This window comes from Aedes aegypti, chromosome 2 (genome assembly GCF_002204515.2).
Source record: "Aedes aegypti strain LVP_AGWG chromosome 2, AaegL5.0 Primary Assembly, whole genome shotgun sequence".
In the NCBI taxonomy this organism is placed as follows: Eukaryota; Metazoa; Arthropoda; class Insecta; order Diptera; family Culicidae; genus Aedes; species Aedes aegypti.
Genome location: NC_035108.1, coordinates 178,153,417 through 178,167,797, shown reverse-complemented (window position 1 = coordinate 178,167,797; position 14,381 = coordinate 178,153,417).

Genomic DNA, 14,381 nt, shown 5'->3' with positions numbered 1-14,381 from the left:
GAACACAAGTAAATTTGACATGAAGCAACATATGCGGCTACTTGAATGTCATCAAACCACCTCAGAAAGCCAAAGCAAGACATCAACTCTCAATATTGTCAGTTACACCATATGGCCAAGGCTGGGTTATAGGGTCACTTCCGGTGAACCAGGAGACAAATATGGATGAAGCTCAAAACTAGACATGCGACTGCTCAAACTTCATGAAATAGCCTCAGCGGTGCTGTAAGAACATGCTTCGTTCCTATATGGACCAATTTCGATCAGATTGTCAAACATTATTGGAACTCTAAGGTTACTTCCGGTGAATCTGGAGACAAACATAAATAACAGGTAAAACTAGACATGCGACCGCTCAGACTTCAAGAAATAACCCCAACGTGACTGTAAGAACATGCTTCTTGCCATTCGCGTAAATACGGGGTGGCTACGGGGGGCTAAGCCTTTCCCTACATAAGTTGCTTCATGTCTTTACTGAGTAATTTGTTGCAATCAGAAAAAACGGCGGATGATTTCTTGTGGATTCATTTTGATTTTTTTATTTGGTTATTTTTTTGTTTATGTGTAAAAGATCCCCAAAATCTCCTATGTTTAAGGATTCAAATATTGTATCAGATACAGAATAAACAATTCAGTACACAATAAATTTGATTTACGAAAAAGAGTTGAATTAATTACGAAAGAAATCGTGTTAAGGGGAATTGGGGCAAAAATAGCCAAAAAACTATATGCTCCCACTATCTCCTATCAATGAGGCTAACGGCAATCGATCATTTAGATCAATATCGTTTACCCAAACTATTGCACATCGTTTGGAAATGTTTGGAATTTGTGATATAAGAATTTAAATTATTCACAATATGTTGCATAGAGCATACATAATTATCATACATATTCTACAAATTTTACTACAACTCATTTCTGCAAGCAATATTCATGATTATTTGACTATTTTAGAATTTATTTCAATAAAAAAAACACGTTGAAAATATTTAAAACAAAAATTCCTCTTCAAAAATATTTCATTGTACATTTGGCCCCATAATCCCCTAAATTTCCATCTTTTTATAACGTTCTCTGTGAAACATTGTTGTTTGGACTAGAAAGGATGGATTTCATGGGAAATAATCTCCACAATAAAATAGTTTTACCCAAAACAATATGAAAATCTAAAATTGTCAAGGAATTGGGGCAAAACGGGCACCATAGCTTATCCCAGAGTGGCCCCACATTCATGAAACCATCACCAATCGATTCCTGAAAAAATTTCCTTTCGAATGAGCTATAAAACTTATTTTTTATCTTTCTATTGTAAAATTTATCAATTTTTTCCACCTTTGGGTTCGGAATTCCCCAATGTGCATTGGTGACGCCCAGATCTTTACCTTATCCCACTAATCCAATATCCTTTCCATGACAACTGTGGAGATGCAGAGGTATACTCGGTCTATAGTAACAATGGTTGTCTAACTAACATTCCTTCTCTCCCCCGATGACCGTAAGGACGTGGCCGGCGCCGTTACCGACTTTTAAAATTTGAGCTCTCGATTTGTGCACATTGAGGAATGTTAGCTAATCCCAAGCCCCATTCATTAAATCTCTGTGCAACTTCAATTGTTCTGGTCAATCACGGAGTAGCAACTATCCGTAGCAATAAACGTGCACCTATTCATAAATATCAAGTTGAAGGTTGAATTCCACCTGTCGAGTATATTTTCGGATTTGAAATTGACTCAACTTCACAGGACACAGAGGATCTTCATGCTTGGTGCACGATATACACATGAAAAAATGAATAATTCGCAGAGAAAGCTCTCATTTAGTGGAAGTGCTCATAAGAATACTAAGCCAAGAAGCATGATAACAGGTTTGACTAAGGGTATGCGAAATACCGAATGATTCCGTCAAATACGCTTCGAAACGAAATTCCGCGGAATTCCACGGAACTCGCACTGGCGAAATTTGTATTTTGCTATTTCGTTTCGTTTCGCCAAATTGTTAAAATATTTCCACGGAAAATTGAAAACAAACGGAATAAAACGGAATTTCGCGAAATTCGAGTTAAATTTCGAACAAAAAAAGCAAAGCGTTCGCTTCTACTCCTAGCAGCTACAGTCAAAAATGGGTCCGTATTATGGATCAAATCGTCTCATATCATGGATCAGAACACTATAACAGCAAATTATCTGCGAGGCAAACGAATGGTGTGCTAATGAAAGCATACGTTTTGGCGTTTCTTTAGGAATCGTCTTATCTTAGATTCATAACTGTGGTATGGGTTTAAATGCCCCACAAATATGAATCAACGCTTCTAGGCATATGTATGACATTTTATTTCCTACGAATGGAACAAATGTGTTTAAGCATGTTATTGTTGATTGCGATGCTGTATAGATTTATGGTTCGCGTAGGTAAAATGGGTTCTGCGTAATTGCTACTCTATTTGATGAGATATTCTCCGTTTAAACCAACTTAGATCCATTTCTATGTGCTATCCATAATTGTGGGATGACTGTAGTATTGACTGGTCCGCAGGATATGATAAACTGCACTGCCGTTGTTGTTGGTTGATAGGTAAAAGAAATCTCGCAGCAGCGTTTCAATTTGCGCAGCTCAAAGCTAAAAAAAAATAATTGTTTATTAGACTTCTTTTCAAAAAATTGTACCGTAATCCATACATTTGGTCTGTAGCACTTGCCAAACCGAACCGTCTGCCGAACCAACCGGTACTAAGAAAAGGGGAGTTAGGAAGCAGTCGGCTAGCTTGACTGTCCTCGGTGCAGCATCGAGCGAGATCCCGAAGTCAAGTGCCGCCAGCCAGAAGGATTTGGAGAAATCGAAAGCATCCCAGCAGTCGAAAACCTCCGAGAAATCGATTACCGTCGTTGTTCCTATTCCCGGCACGAGTGGCGTAATCACTCCGAAAAAGAATCCAGAAGTCCCAACTGTAGCGACCCACGGGGAGAAGAAATCCACCAAATCCAGCACTTCTACCGCCAAAGCTCGAGCGCAATTGGCATTGCAGCGATTAGAAGAGGAGCGACTATTGGAGGAGCAGAAGTTGATGGATGAACGGGCGCGAGTAGAAGAGGAACGGATCCGTCTTGAAAAGGAGAAGCAGCTCAAGGAGCAGGAACATGCGATAAAGGCCAAGGAACTAGCGATGCGAGAGAAGTATCTGCGAGACAAGTTCGATCTGAAGGAGCAAATTGCCGACGAAGAGAGCAGCAACAATTCCAGTCCCATTAGTAGTCGGACTAGAACGAAGGCCTGGCTGCAGGACCAGCAGAAGTTGAAACCGATTCAAGACGACAATAGTGTAACGCACAAATCGGAGTACAATCTGCAGAATATCGAGGCAGGATCGAATCGACTTCAACCGCCATCCGTGGTAAGATCTTATAGACCTCGACCACCATCCGTAGTCGGACCGATTCAGCAACAGCCAGCTGACTTGGAGAACGATCGCCAAGTGGAAGATTTGAGATTTAATGCACCTCTCGGTTTCCCGAACCAGCGTGGAGATTTTGGGAACGAGATGCAACCCGTCGCCCTGGTAGGAGTTCCTAACCTCCAAGGGAACCGTGAAGGCTGCGGAAACCGGATGCAACCCGAGGATTATCTTCCTAGTGCCGTCCGGAATGAAGCCGGATTCAATGCTGATATGCTGCCAGCGCTTGGTGGATGCTTAGAAGGCCCGATGAATGAAATGCGACCAGGATTGCACGGGGCGGGGCCGAACGCCAACCAGATAGCGGCAAGGCAAATCTGGCCGAAGAAGTTGCCCACGTTCTCTGGCGACCCGGAGGATTGGCCAATATTCGTCCACAGTTTCGAGACGGCCAACGTTGCGTGTGGCTTCACAGACGTGGAAAATATCATCCGGCTGCGGGAGTGCTTGCGAGGGGCAGCGAGAGACGCCGTCGTCACGAAGCTGATGTTTCCTCAGAATGTGAGGACGATAATGGATACCCTACGCCGGTTGTTCGGTAGACCAGAACTACTGGTGAAGAATTTGCTGAACAAGGTACACCGGGCAGAGGCACCGAAACCGGAACGATTGGATTCGTTGATCAACTTCGGTTTGACGGTGCAACAGTTGTGCGATCATTTGGAGGCCGCCAACCTTCGAAGTCATTTGTCGAATCCTACGCTGCTTGGCGAGTTAGTGGAGAAGTTGCCAGCATCCATCAAACTAGAGTGGGCGAGATTTAAGCGAGCTCACGCCGATCCAACGCTTAGGCACTTCGGGATGTTCATGGAGGAGCTGGTGAACGACGCCAGCGAAGTCACGATGCCAATACAGCAGAAGTCGGCAGTTTCAAGAGTCGACAGGGACAAACTGAAGGAGAAGGGACACGTGTACGCCCATGAGGAGGTCGCTGATTCGCAAAGCCGCAGCAAAGAGAGACAGCCTTGCCCAATATGCAGCAAGATAGACCACCGCGTACGGAACTGTGAACAATTCCAGAAATTGAGCCTGGACGGTCGCCTAAAGGCCGTTGAACGATGGAAACTGTGTGAGGTTTGTTTGTTCGACCACGGCCAATGGAGGTGCCGATCGAGATTTCGGTGTAACGTTGGGAGCTGCCGAGATCGTCACCACCCGCTTCTTCATCGTCCGAAGCAAGAGCAACGTCCATCACAATCCCAAGCGTCGGAGTGCCATACGCATCAGCGGCCGCAGCGGTCGGTCCTGTTTAGGATCATTCCGGTTACATTGTTCAACGAGAACCGTAAATGTGAGACTTTCGCCTTCTTGGACGAAGGGTCTTCATTGACACTCGTAGAGGCTGGCTTGGCGCGGCAGCTTGGAGCGAACGGTGTCGCTGAACCCCTAGAGCTGCTTTGGACTTCGAGCGTAATGAGGAACGAGAACGATTCGAAGCGTGTTGATTGCGAAATAGCGGGAAAAGGATTACCCCGTCGTTTTGCATTGAAGAACGCGCACACCGTTGAGGAGCTAAAGCTTCCGAACCAGAGTCTGGCCATGAAGGAACTATCGGAGCGGTACCCACACCTCCGAAATCTACCTGTTCCGTCGTACTCTGAAGCTGTTCCTAGGATCCTGCTCGGACTTGAAAATCTGAGTCTTTTCGCTCCATTGGATAGTTGTGTCGGCCGCCCCGGAGAACCAATCGCCGTGAAATCGCTGCTAGGCTGGTCTGTCTATGGACCGGTTGGAAATGGGAGAGCGAAGGAGGGATTCGTCAACGTTCACGAATGCAACTGTGGCGCTGATCGAGAGTTGAACGAACTAGTTCGGCAGCAGTTTATTCTAGAAGACTCGATGATCCGGTCAACACCTCCGCTGGAATCCACCGACGAGAAGCGAGCTCGCGAAATCTTAGAGTGCACTACAAAGTTCGTGGACGGAAAATATGAAACTGCTCTACTTTGGAAAGCCGATGACGCCAAACTACCCAATAGTCTCCCGATGGCAATGAAGCGACTGAAAAGTTTCGAGGCTCAACTAGCGAAAGATCCGAGTTTGCGCGATGCAGTGAATCAGCAGATCAACGACTTTGTACAGAAGGGCTATATACACAAGGCCACCGAGGAAGAACTGATAGAGATCAGTCGAAGACAGGTTTGGTACTTACCGCTAGGCCTGGTAACTCACCCGAAAAAGCAGAAGAAGAGGCTGGTGTGGGACGCAAGGGCGCAAGTCAATGGCATTTCTCTCAACTCCCAATTGCTGAAGGGCCCAGACCTGCTAGTATCGCTTCCGTCCGTGATCTGCAAATTTCGCGAGAAGCGCGTCGGATTCGGAGGCGATATTCGAGAAATGTTTTTGCAGCTGCGTATGCGAACGTCGGACAAGTATTTCCAGTGCTTCCTGTTTCGCTCCGATTCCCAACAGCCACCGGAAGTCTACATCGCTGACGTAGCAATGTTTGGTGCCACATGTTCGCCATGCGTTGCGCAGCATGTGCTGCGAGTGAACGCTGACAAGTGGGCGAAAGAGTTTCCTCAAGCGGCGGCGGCGATTAAAGACAAAACATATATGGACGACTACTACGACAGCGCCGACACTCCCGAAGAAGCTGCGGAGCTAGCCGTACAAGTGCGAACCATCCACGCTCACGGAGGCTTCGAAATGAGGAACTGGGTCAGTAACAGCGCGGAGGTGTTAGAGAAGCTTGGGGAAAGTGCCGTCGTGGAAACGCGAATCCTGCAATCAAGTGTTGAAGAGCGATGGGAAAGAGTTTTAGGAATGTTGTGGCATCCAGCATCGGACACTTTGACGTTTTCTACGGAACTAGGAGAGCAGCTGCTTCCCTACGTGTCCGGAAGAAAGCGACCAACGAAACGCATGGCTCTGAAGATCATAATGAGCCTGTTCGATCCTTTGGGTTTGCTGGCGCCGTATCTCATCCACGGAAGGACCCTGATCCAGGATCTTTGGAGAAGCGGAATACAGTGGGACGAGCAAATGAAGGACGACGAGCACGAGAACTGGAAGCGCTGGGTAAAATTGCTGCCTGGTATCAAAGACCTCAGCATTCCACGATGCTACTTCGGTGATGTAGATCCACGCTGTTATAAGTCGTTGCAGTGTCATGTGTTTACCGACGCCAGCGAGGTCAGTTATGGCTGCGCGGTGTATTTCCGCATAACGGACGAGTACGAACGAGTGCACTGCACGTTGATCATGGCCAAGAGCAGAGTAGCCCCTCTACAACACTTGTCGATACCCCGATTGGAGCTGGAAGCAGCCGTGCTAGGAGCGAAACTGCTGAACACCGTTATGACAAACCATTCGCTGAAGCCCCGCAAGGTGTATCTGTGGTCGGATTCTTCGACCGTTCTTTCGTGGATACGTTCGGATCACAGGAGGTACAAGCAGTTTGTTGCTCATCGTATCGGGGAGATCCGGTCGCTGACCCAAACGGAGAACTGGCGATGGGTTCCAACGAAGGAAAACATAGCTGACTGCCTGACAAAATGGGTGGACGACACAGAGCCTGATTCGAACGGTAGCTGGTTCAAAGGTCCCGCGTTCCTGTACCATCCAGAGGATCTATGGCCACAGCAACGCGTAAAGGCCAACACGCAAGAAGAACTACGGTCGAGATATTTGCTCGCTCATATTTCGGTGCCCATAAGAATGATCGATCCTTCCAGAATCTCCAAGTGGACTATTCTATTACGAACCGTCGCGTGCGTGTACCGGTTTATCAGCAACTGCCGATTGCGAATCGCGGGACACCCGATAGAGGCTATTCCCGTAACTAGAAATCAAGAGAAGCTACTGAAACGGACAGTAGCGGCGCAGGTCGTTCCACTGAAGCAGGAGGAATTTCAACAAGCTGAACGTTTTTTTTGGCGGATGGTTCAAGGAGAATACTATCCAGACGAAGTCCGAACCCTGATGAACAACCGTGATCAGCCGATTGACAAATGGACACCCGTGGAGAAATACAGTCCGTTATACAGACTTTCTCCCTTTGCCGACGAATATGGAGTAGTCAGAATGGAAGGAAGAACCGCTGATGCTGCGTACGCCAGTTTCGATGCAAGATTTCCAATCATTCTTCCTAAGGACAGCCCGATTACTCAACGGCTACTGGAACACTATCATCACAGATATGGTCACGCGAACAAAGAGACTGTTGTTAACGAAGTTCGCCAGCGATTCGAGATCCCACATCTACGGTCGGCGGTGGAGAAAATTTCCCGGAACTGCTTGTCCTGCAAGGTGAATAAATGCAAGCCTCATCCTCCACGAATGGCACCTTTACCGGAACAACGATTGGTGTCCAATGTCCGACCTTTCAGCTACGTCGGAATAGACTACATGGGACCGCTGGAGGTCTCCGTAGGTCGGCGCAAGGAGAAGAGATATGTCGTGGTGTTTACGTGCATGGTTGTTCGGGCAGTCCACCTAGAGGTTGCCTATGACTTGTCGAGCGATTCTTGCATTATGGCAATTCGTAGATTCACCCGTCGGCGTGGGTCACCGGTTGAGATCTTTTCTGACAATGGCACCAATTTTGTCGGTGCCAGTCGAGAACTGCAGAAGCAGGTGGAGCGAATCGACCTGGAGTGTGCCGGTACTTTTACTGATGCGCGGACGAAATGGTCGTTCAATCCCCCCTCCGCACCCCATATGGGCGGAGTGTGGGAAAGAATGGTGCGGAGCGTTAAGGAAGCCATGACCGCATTGGAAGACGGCCGAAAACTCACCGACGAAATACTGTGGACTACGCTGGTCGAAACTGAAGGGCTGATCAACTCTCGACCACTTACTTATATGCCGCAAGAGCTGGACAATCCTGAGGCTTTAACGCCTAACCATTTCCTCTTGAACAGCTCATCCGGCGCACATGAACCGCTGGAACCACCAGAGGACCTAGGACAGGCCCTTAGAAGCGGTTTTGTGCGTTCACAACAGCTAGCGGACGTCGCATGGGAGCGATGGTCGAAAGAGTACTTCCCTACAATCAACAAAAGGTCTAAATGGCTAAATGAGGTGAAATCCCTGAAGGTCGGCGACCTCGTGTACGTAGCGGAAGGTAAACGAAGATCTTGGACGAGAGGTATTGTAGATGAGGTCTTTCCCGGAAAGGACGGAAGAATCCGTCAAGTGATTGTAAGAACAGCGAGTGGTAAGTTGAAGCGTCCGGTTGTTAAACTGGCTGTTATGGAGCTAAGCGGATCTACGGAGAGCCCTCCCGTCGATCCACGGGGCGGGGGATGTTCTGGCAGCACGGACGATGACAACCGGAGCGGTGTGCAGAATCCGACTGCACAATAGATCGAGAGCTACCTAGAGAATCGGAATCATAAAGGCCAGTGATGTGGATGAAACGTGCACCACATTGTTGAGCTCTATGAATTTGGCACACGTACGATTTATTTCTATGCATATTATCGAGTGAAGTGATTTCTTATTATCAAAATAATATATTTTTGGTGCAAATCTTGGAATCAAATATTGAAGTGGTTTGCTAAATAGCGCCGGTAATGATCAGTAGTGCATAATTAATTTGATAACCTAAGAATCTATTGTAATGCATTATTCCTATCACAGATTCGATAATATGCATAGAAATAAATCGTACGTGTGCCAAATTCATAGAGCTCAACAATGTGGTGCACGTTTCATCCACTTCACTGGCCTTTATGATTCCGATTCTCTAGGTAGCTCTCGATCTATTGTGCAGTCGGATTCTGCACACCGCTCCGGTTGTCATCGTCCGTGCTGCCAGAACAGTTGTAAAGTTTCCAAAAACGCCCATTTGCCCTAAATTCCTCGCTGCGGATTGCCCAGGGATTGGTTACTCGATGGCCAATCGATCAAGTGTTCAGCTTGAACCGCTGTCGGGTTTGTTAGATTTGTGCTCTTGAAATTCTGAGGTATGCCTTTGTTTTATATTCACCTTAAACAAGGAAGATGCATACATTATTTTATATCGAAAAATGAATCTAGGTTTATTCACGTTGTACCACACCACCAACTCCTCTCTCCTTTTATAACGTGACATAATTTCCTCACGACCCCCAATTTAAAAAAAATGCGAATATTGATAATCTATCATTACAAGTATTGGAAGCCAAATGCTGCAAGGCAAAGGTCTTAACCTTTTCAATACCGACATCAAGTTTCAAAATTCTCTAGTTTCGCCATCTTTCGATCGATTTTGATGATTTGTTTTAGTAAAAATCACAAATCAGTTATAAATTTGATTCATGCATTGCAAGCACCATCAAAATTGGTTCCGGATTTAGATTCAAGTTTGGTGGTATACCTAGGGTATTTCACAATAGAAAAGCGCAACAATTTTTATTTTTTTTTTTTCAATTTTCGCACATCTAGATCTCGAGGAAAAAAATAAGCCAAACATTAAATTTAGCTCATTGAAAGACGGATTGTCTGAACGAACATGGGTGCAATTGTCAATCTTATTTGCGGTTCCTCTATGCTATGTAGTCCAGGTTCAAAACTTTTTTTTTTTCGAAATTTTCAAATATTTTTAAAACACTCTCGAGGCTCAAAATTCAGTGAAAATGTGATTTTGTAGTCAGTTTTAAACAAAGAATCTGAAAATGAGATAATTTCAACAATCCTTATTTCTTCCAGAAATCGTCAAGAAATTCCTTCACAGATTTTGGAATAGGATCATTTCTCCAGTATTTGCTCTACAAAATAAAAGAAATACCTTCAGTATTTTCTACAAGGTTTACTCTTAAAGTTTGCATTCATCCAGATTTGATCCCTCCAAGAATTAATTCACAGTTTATGCAAGGCTTTTCCAGAAAATTTATTAGGAACTTCTAAATTACCCCAACAGGCAATCCTGGTTATGTTGCTGTCGCAATATCTCTTGGAGTTTATTACTTTTGCAGTTCTTTCAAATTTATCTTGATTGATTTCTTAGGTATGTGTTGATGGATTTTTTAAAATTTAATTTAATTCAATACTCCAGCAAATACTAAAGCAAATATTCCAGTGATTCCTCTCTTTTACTTATTTTTCTTCTTCATTCTTGCGTTGCGTTCCAACTGGGGAAGAGTCTGCTTCTCAGTTTAGTGTTTTCATGATCACTTATCGACTTGTGTCCCCAATCACATTCATTCAAGCCACAAAGCATAAAGTACAGCAAAAAAAAAAATGAATACCATTATTCCATGTTTTATGGTATATATTAGCATATCCACATGATTAAAAAAATTGTAAGGCTTTTCTAAAAATCAAATTAATTTTGGACTCCTCTCAATATTTTTAAAATTGTTTTGAATGTTTGTAACTGCTTTTCGACCCACTTCTTAGTTGCTACATTTAAGTTAAGGCTCAAGAATCCATCATTCAATCATCAGCTATCATCAAAAATAAACAGTTTTTACGTTCAAATTTCAAGATATCCTCATGAAAATCTATCATCGTATTACATATAATAAGTGTAATGCAATGATAGATGTTCATGAACGTTGCTTCAATTTTGAGCAAAAATAACTGGTTTAGAAAATGTGTAGAATGATGATGATTATTTTCCTCTTAAACCCACTCATTGCCTTGTGTGAGTATCAGATATGTTGAAATGAAACTTAAAAAGTTATTAAGAAGATTTCAAACAAACAGAAAAGAGTTTTACCAAAACATGTAAGGATTCCGTTGAGCAACGCTAAGGTTTCCATATGGTAGAGGATATAAAAAGACGTTTTTTATGCCTATTGTCAAATTTCCAGCTTTTGACAAGAAAAAAAAAACTTAAACGTGTATTCCGCGGAAAAAATTCAAAAATTTCGATTCGTTTCGAAAAATTCCGTGAGATATTTGGTTTCGTATCGAGTTACACGAAACATTTTTAAATTTCGTTTCGTTTCGTCATTATCAGCGCAAGATATTCCGCGTATCGTTTCGTTTCGTATCGACATGGAAAAAATCCATATCGCATACTCTTAGGTTTGACGTAACGCCATATAGAAGAAGGGCAAAATTGAGGTAACTTGGCCATTTCTATCACCTACACTGAATCAAGTGTGCTATATCTTACTAAGTGAAAAGCCAGTTCTACGTCACTTTAGTTATCTGCGGTCACATTATAAAAAAAGTGGTAAGGTAGGGCAAGAGTATATACGTTAAGACGTTTTCGGAAATTGAAACTATCAACATTCGAATTCATGATGGTGTTCCATTTTGATTCTCAAAAATCTTAATCTGCATAAATTTGAAACATATTTTTCGCTTTTCCTTAAAAACGGTCACAACATCAACAAATTTGGATCAGGGATTGTGTTTTTCCTTGCTCCTTCTTGTTCCGTATAGATTTCAAAGCACCAGAATGTTATTCCTAGTTAAAATCATAAATATTGTATGTGATGGGTAAATATTTCAATGTAGAACGGAATACGCTTTACGAGTTTACTTCTTATTAAACATTCCATACATTTATGATTTTTGCAAATCACGCAGTTAAACTCTCAAGGCTAACTATTGTCCAGCAGAATGCCATATAGTCAAAGCGTTTAAATGTCATCCCGAAAAAAAAAACGTGTTCTGAACGGATTGCATCATACAGTAAACCTGAAAAGGAATGAACTGTATCATCAATAACTGAAACCACAAGGTCGCCCAAAGCAATGATCCACTTTAACCAGCAGTGTGTGGTTTCTTTTATTTTTATTTCCTTTATCTGCCATCTTCAGCGAGTCCCAACTAGGGCTTCGGACGCCGCACAGAGGTCCATATTTTCAAAAAGCTGATAAACATCCAGTTTCTTCATATAGTACAAATCGCTCCTGGAGATTCTTGCTCATTAAGCTTTTTAGTCTCAGAAATCTATTGAAGAAGAATCCTCTTGCCTAAGTTTGCCTTAGCATTTGTTTTTTTTTTTTTGAAAAAAAAAATAAGAGTCTTAAAATGTATGAGAACAGCATTTTTGTTCTATGGGAACAACAAAAAAAAAAATTGTGACTACGCTCAATATAGATCTGCTCCCTAGGGGACGGACCTGGTGTAGTGGTTAGAACACACGCCTCTCACGCCGAGGACCTGGGATCGAATCCCATCCCCGAGATAGTCACTAAAAATTTCAGTGACGTCTTCCTTCGGAAGGGAAGTAAAGCCGTTGGTCCCGAGATGAACTAGCCCAGGGCTAAAAATCTCGTTAATAAAGATAGAAAAAAAAAAAAAAAAATAGATCTGCTCCCCTAAAACATGTTCCACAACAATTATGACGGTCAAAGCTTGTAACATATAAGGATGTGTAATTTTTGCCTGGGTATTTTTAATCTGGACCACTGTGCTCCAAGAGGGTAATAACGGAGAGGAAGTGGTTTCCCGGTTTTTTACCCATTACACACACCGTAGGTTGTTGTCGCGACAAGCCAGGGAGAGAGAGACATTCCGCATTGGGTAAAGGTCAAGATCAGCCCAACCGGCAGCTGCTCCGAAGTCCGATCGTGGCACAGATCAACAACAACTGATGGTCCTCGCCTCGTGTTTACGTTATTATGGTCGCCTTGTTACTTATGTATGCATTCGTGCGGTTTCAAGCGAGAGCGATAAGTAGTTTTATCCTTTTGCAATCAAGTGTGGTAATTTTCATTAACAACTTGTTACCATTTTGGTGTGCAACGGATGGAGAGTGGCAGATGACTGATGCCGAATATCTGCCTGAGGTTTGGAAGATGAACTTCAAGCTATTAATAGCAAAGGTTGTGGAAAATTTGGATTAAACATAATACCCATATGGAACGATGTTTTATACTTTGAACAACGTAGCGACAAAACAAGAGGAGGATAAATAACAAAATAGTAGATATATGATTCGTAGTCGCTACTCCGTGATTGACCAGAGTAGGGGAACTGGGGGTAACATGCCCATAGGGGGCAAAACGCGCCACCCTCGATTTGGACGAACGGTGTGGTTTAGAATACTTTTTTTCACCCTAGGTTATAGCAAATGGATAAAAATGCTTCTATTGATAAATTTTTATGTGTTTTTCTCAAAAAAATCGATAAAAACGTATAAAAACGTTTTTCGCTGTTTTCGTTGCAATTTTGTGCGATTTTCAAGGTCATTTTTTAGGTCGATAAATAACCAAATTTTTAAAACTATCGCCGAGAGCCAACTTGTGCACTGTCATAGTTTGTATTACATGCAAAAAATATGTTAAATGTGTCCTTAAAAAGCTTATCGAAGGACCTAAACTTTAATCAACTCTGGGGGCAAAACGCCCACCCCTATTTCATAACACCAAAACAGCCGTTGGAATTCAAATTCTACCAAATGTAGGGGGACTGGGGGTAATTTGCCCACGTTAAGGAAAACAGCGATTTTAGATGTGAAAAACATTATTTTCTGCTCTTTTCAAATTATGGTCGGATAAACAAACATGTTTTCTTTCAAATAGTAGAAACAACTATCCGTTTAAGCTTTTCTGGGGTTTATAAACTAATTTTTAAAAAATGCTTGCTTAACTGCATATGTATTGTTTTGCGGGGTAAAACGCCCCGCTTCAGTTCGGCGTTAGCCATGCTGTAAACGTACGCACACAATCATGCTTGTTTATAGGTTGCATACATCCGGGCGTTTGTTCAGATGTTATTGTTCAATAATAGTATACATGCTGATGCAAAAAATGTACATTTGTAAGGTTTCAAATTGCGCGTAACTTCAATATGGCATTACATTTGGTAGAATTTGAATTCCAACGGCTGTTTTGGTGTTATGAAATAGGGGTGGGCGTTTTGCCCCCAGAGTTGATTAAAGTTTAGGTCCTTCGATAAGCTTTTTAAGGACACATTTAACATATTTTTTGCATGTAATACAAACTATGACAGTGCACAAGTTGGCTCTCGGCGATAGTTTTAAAAATTTGGTTATTTATCGACCTAAAAAATGACCTTGAAAATCGCACAAAATTGCAAC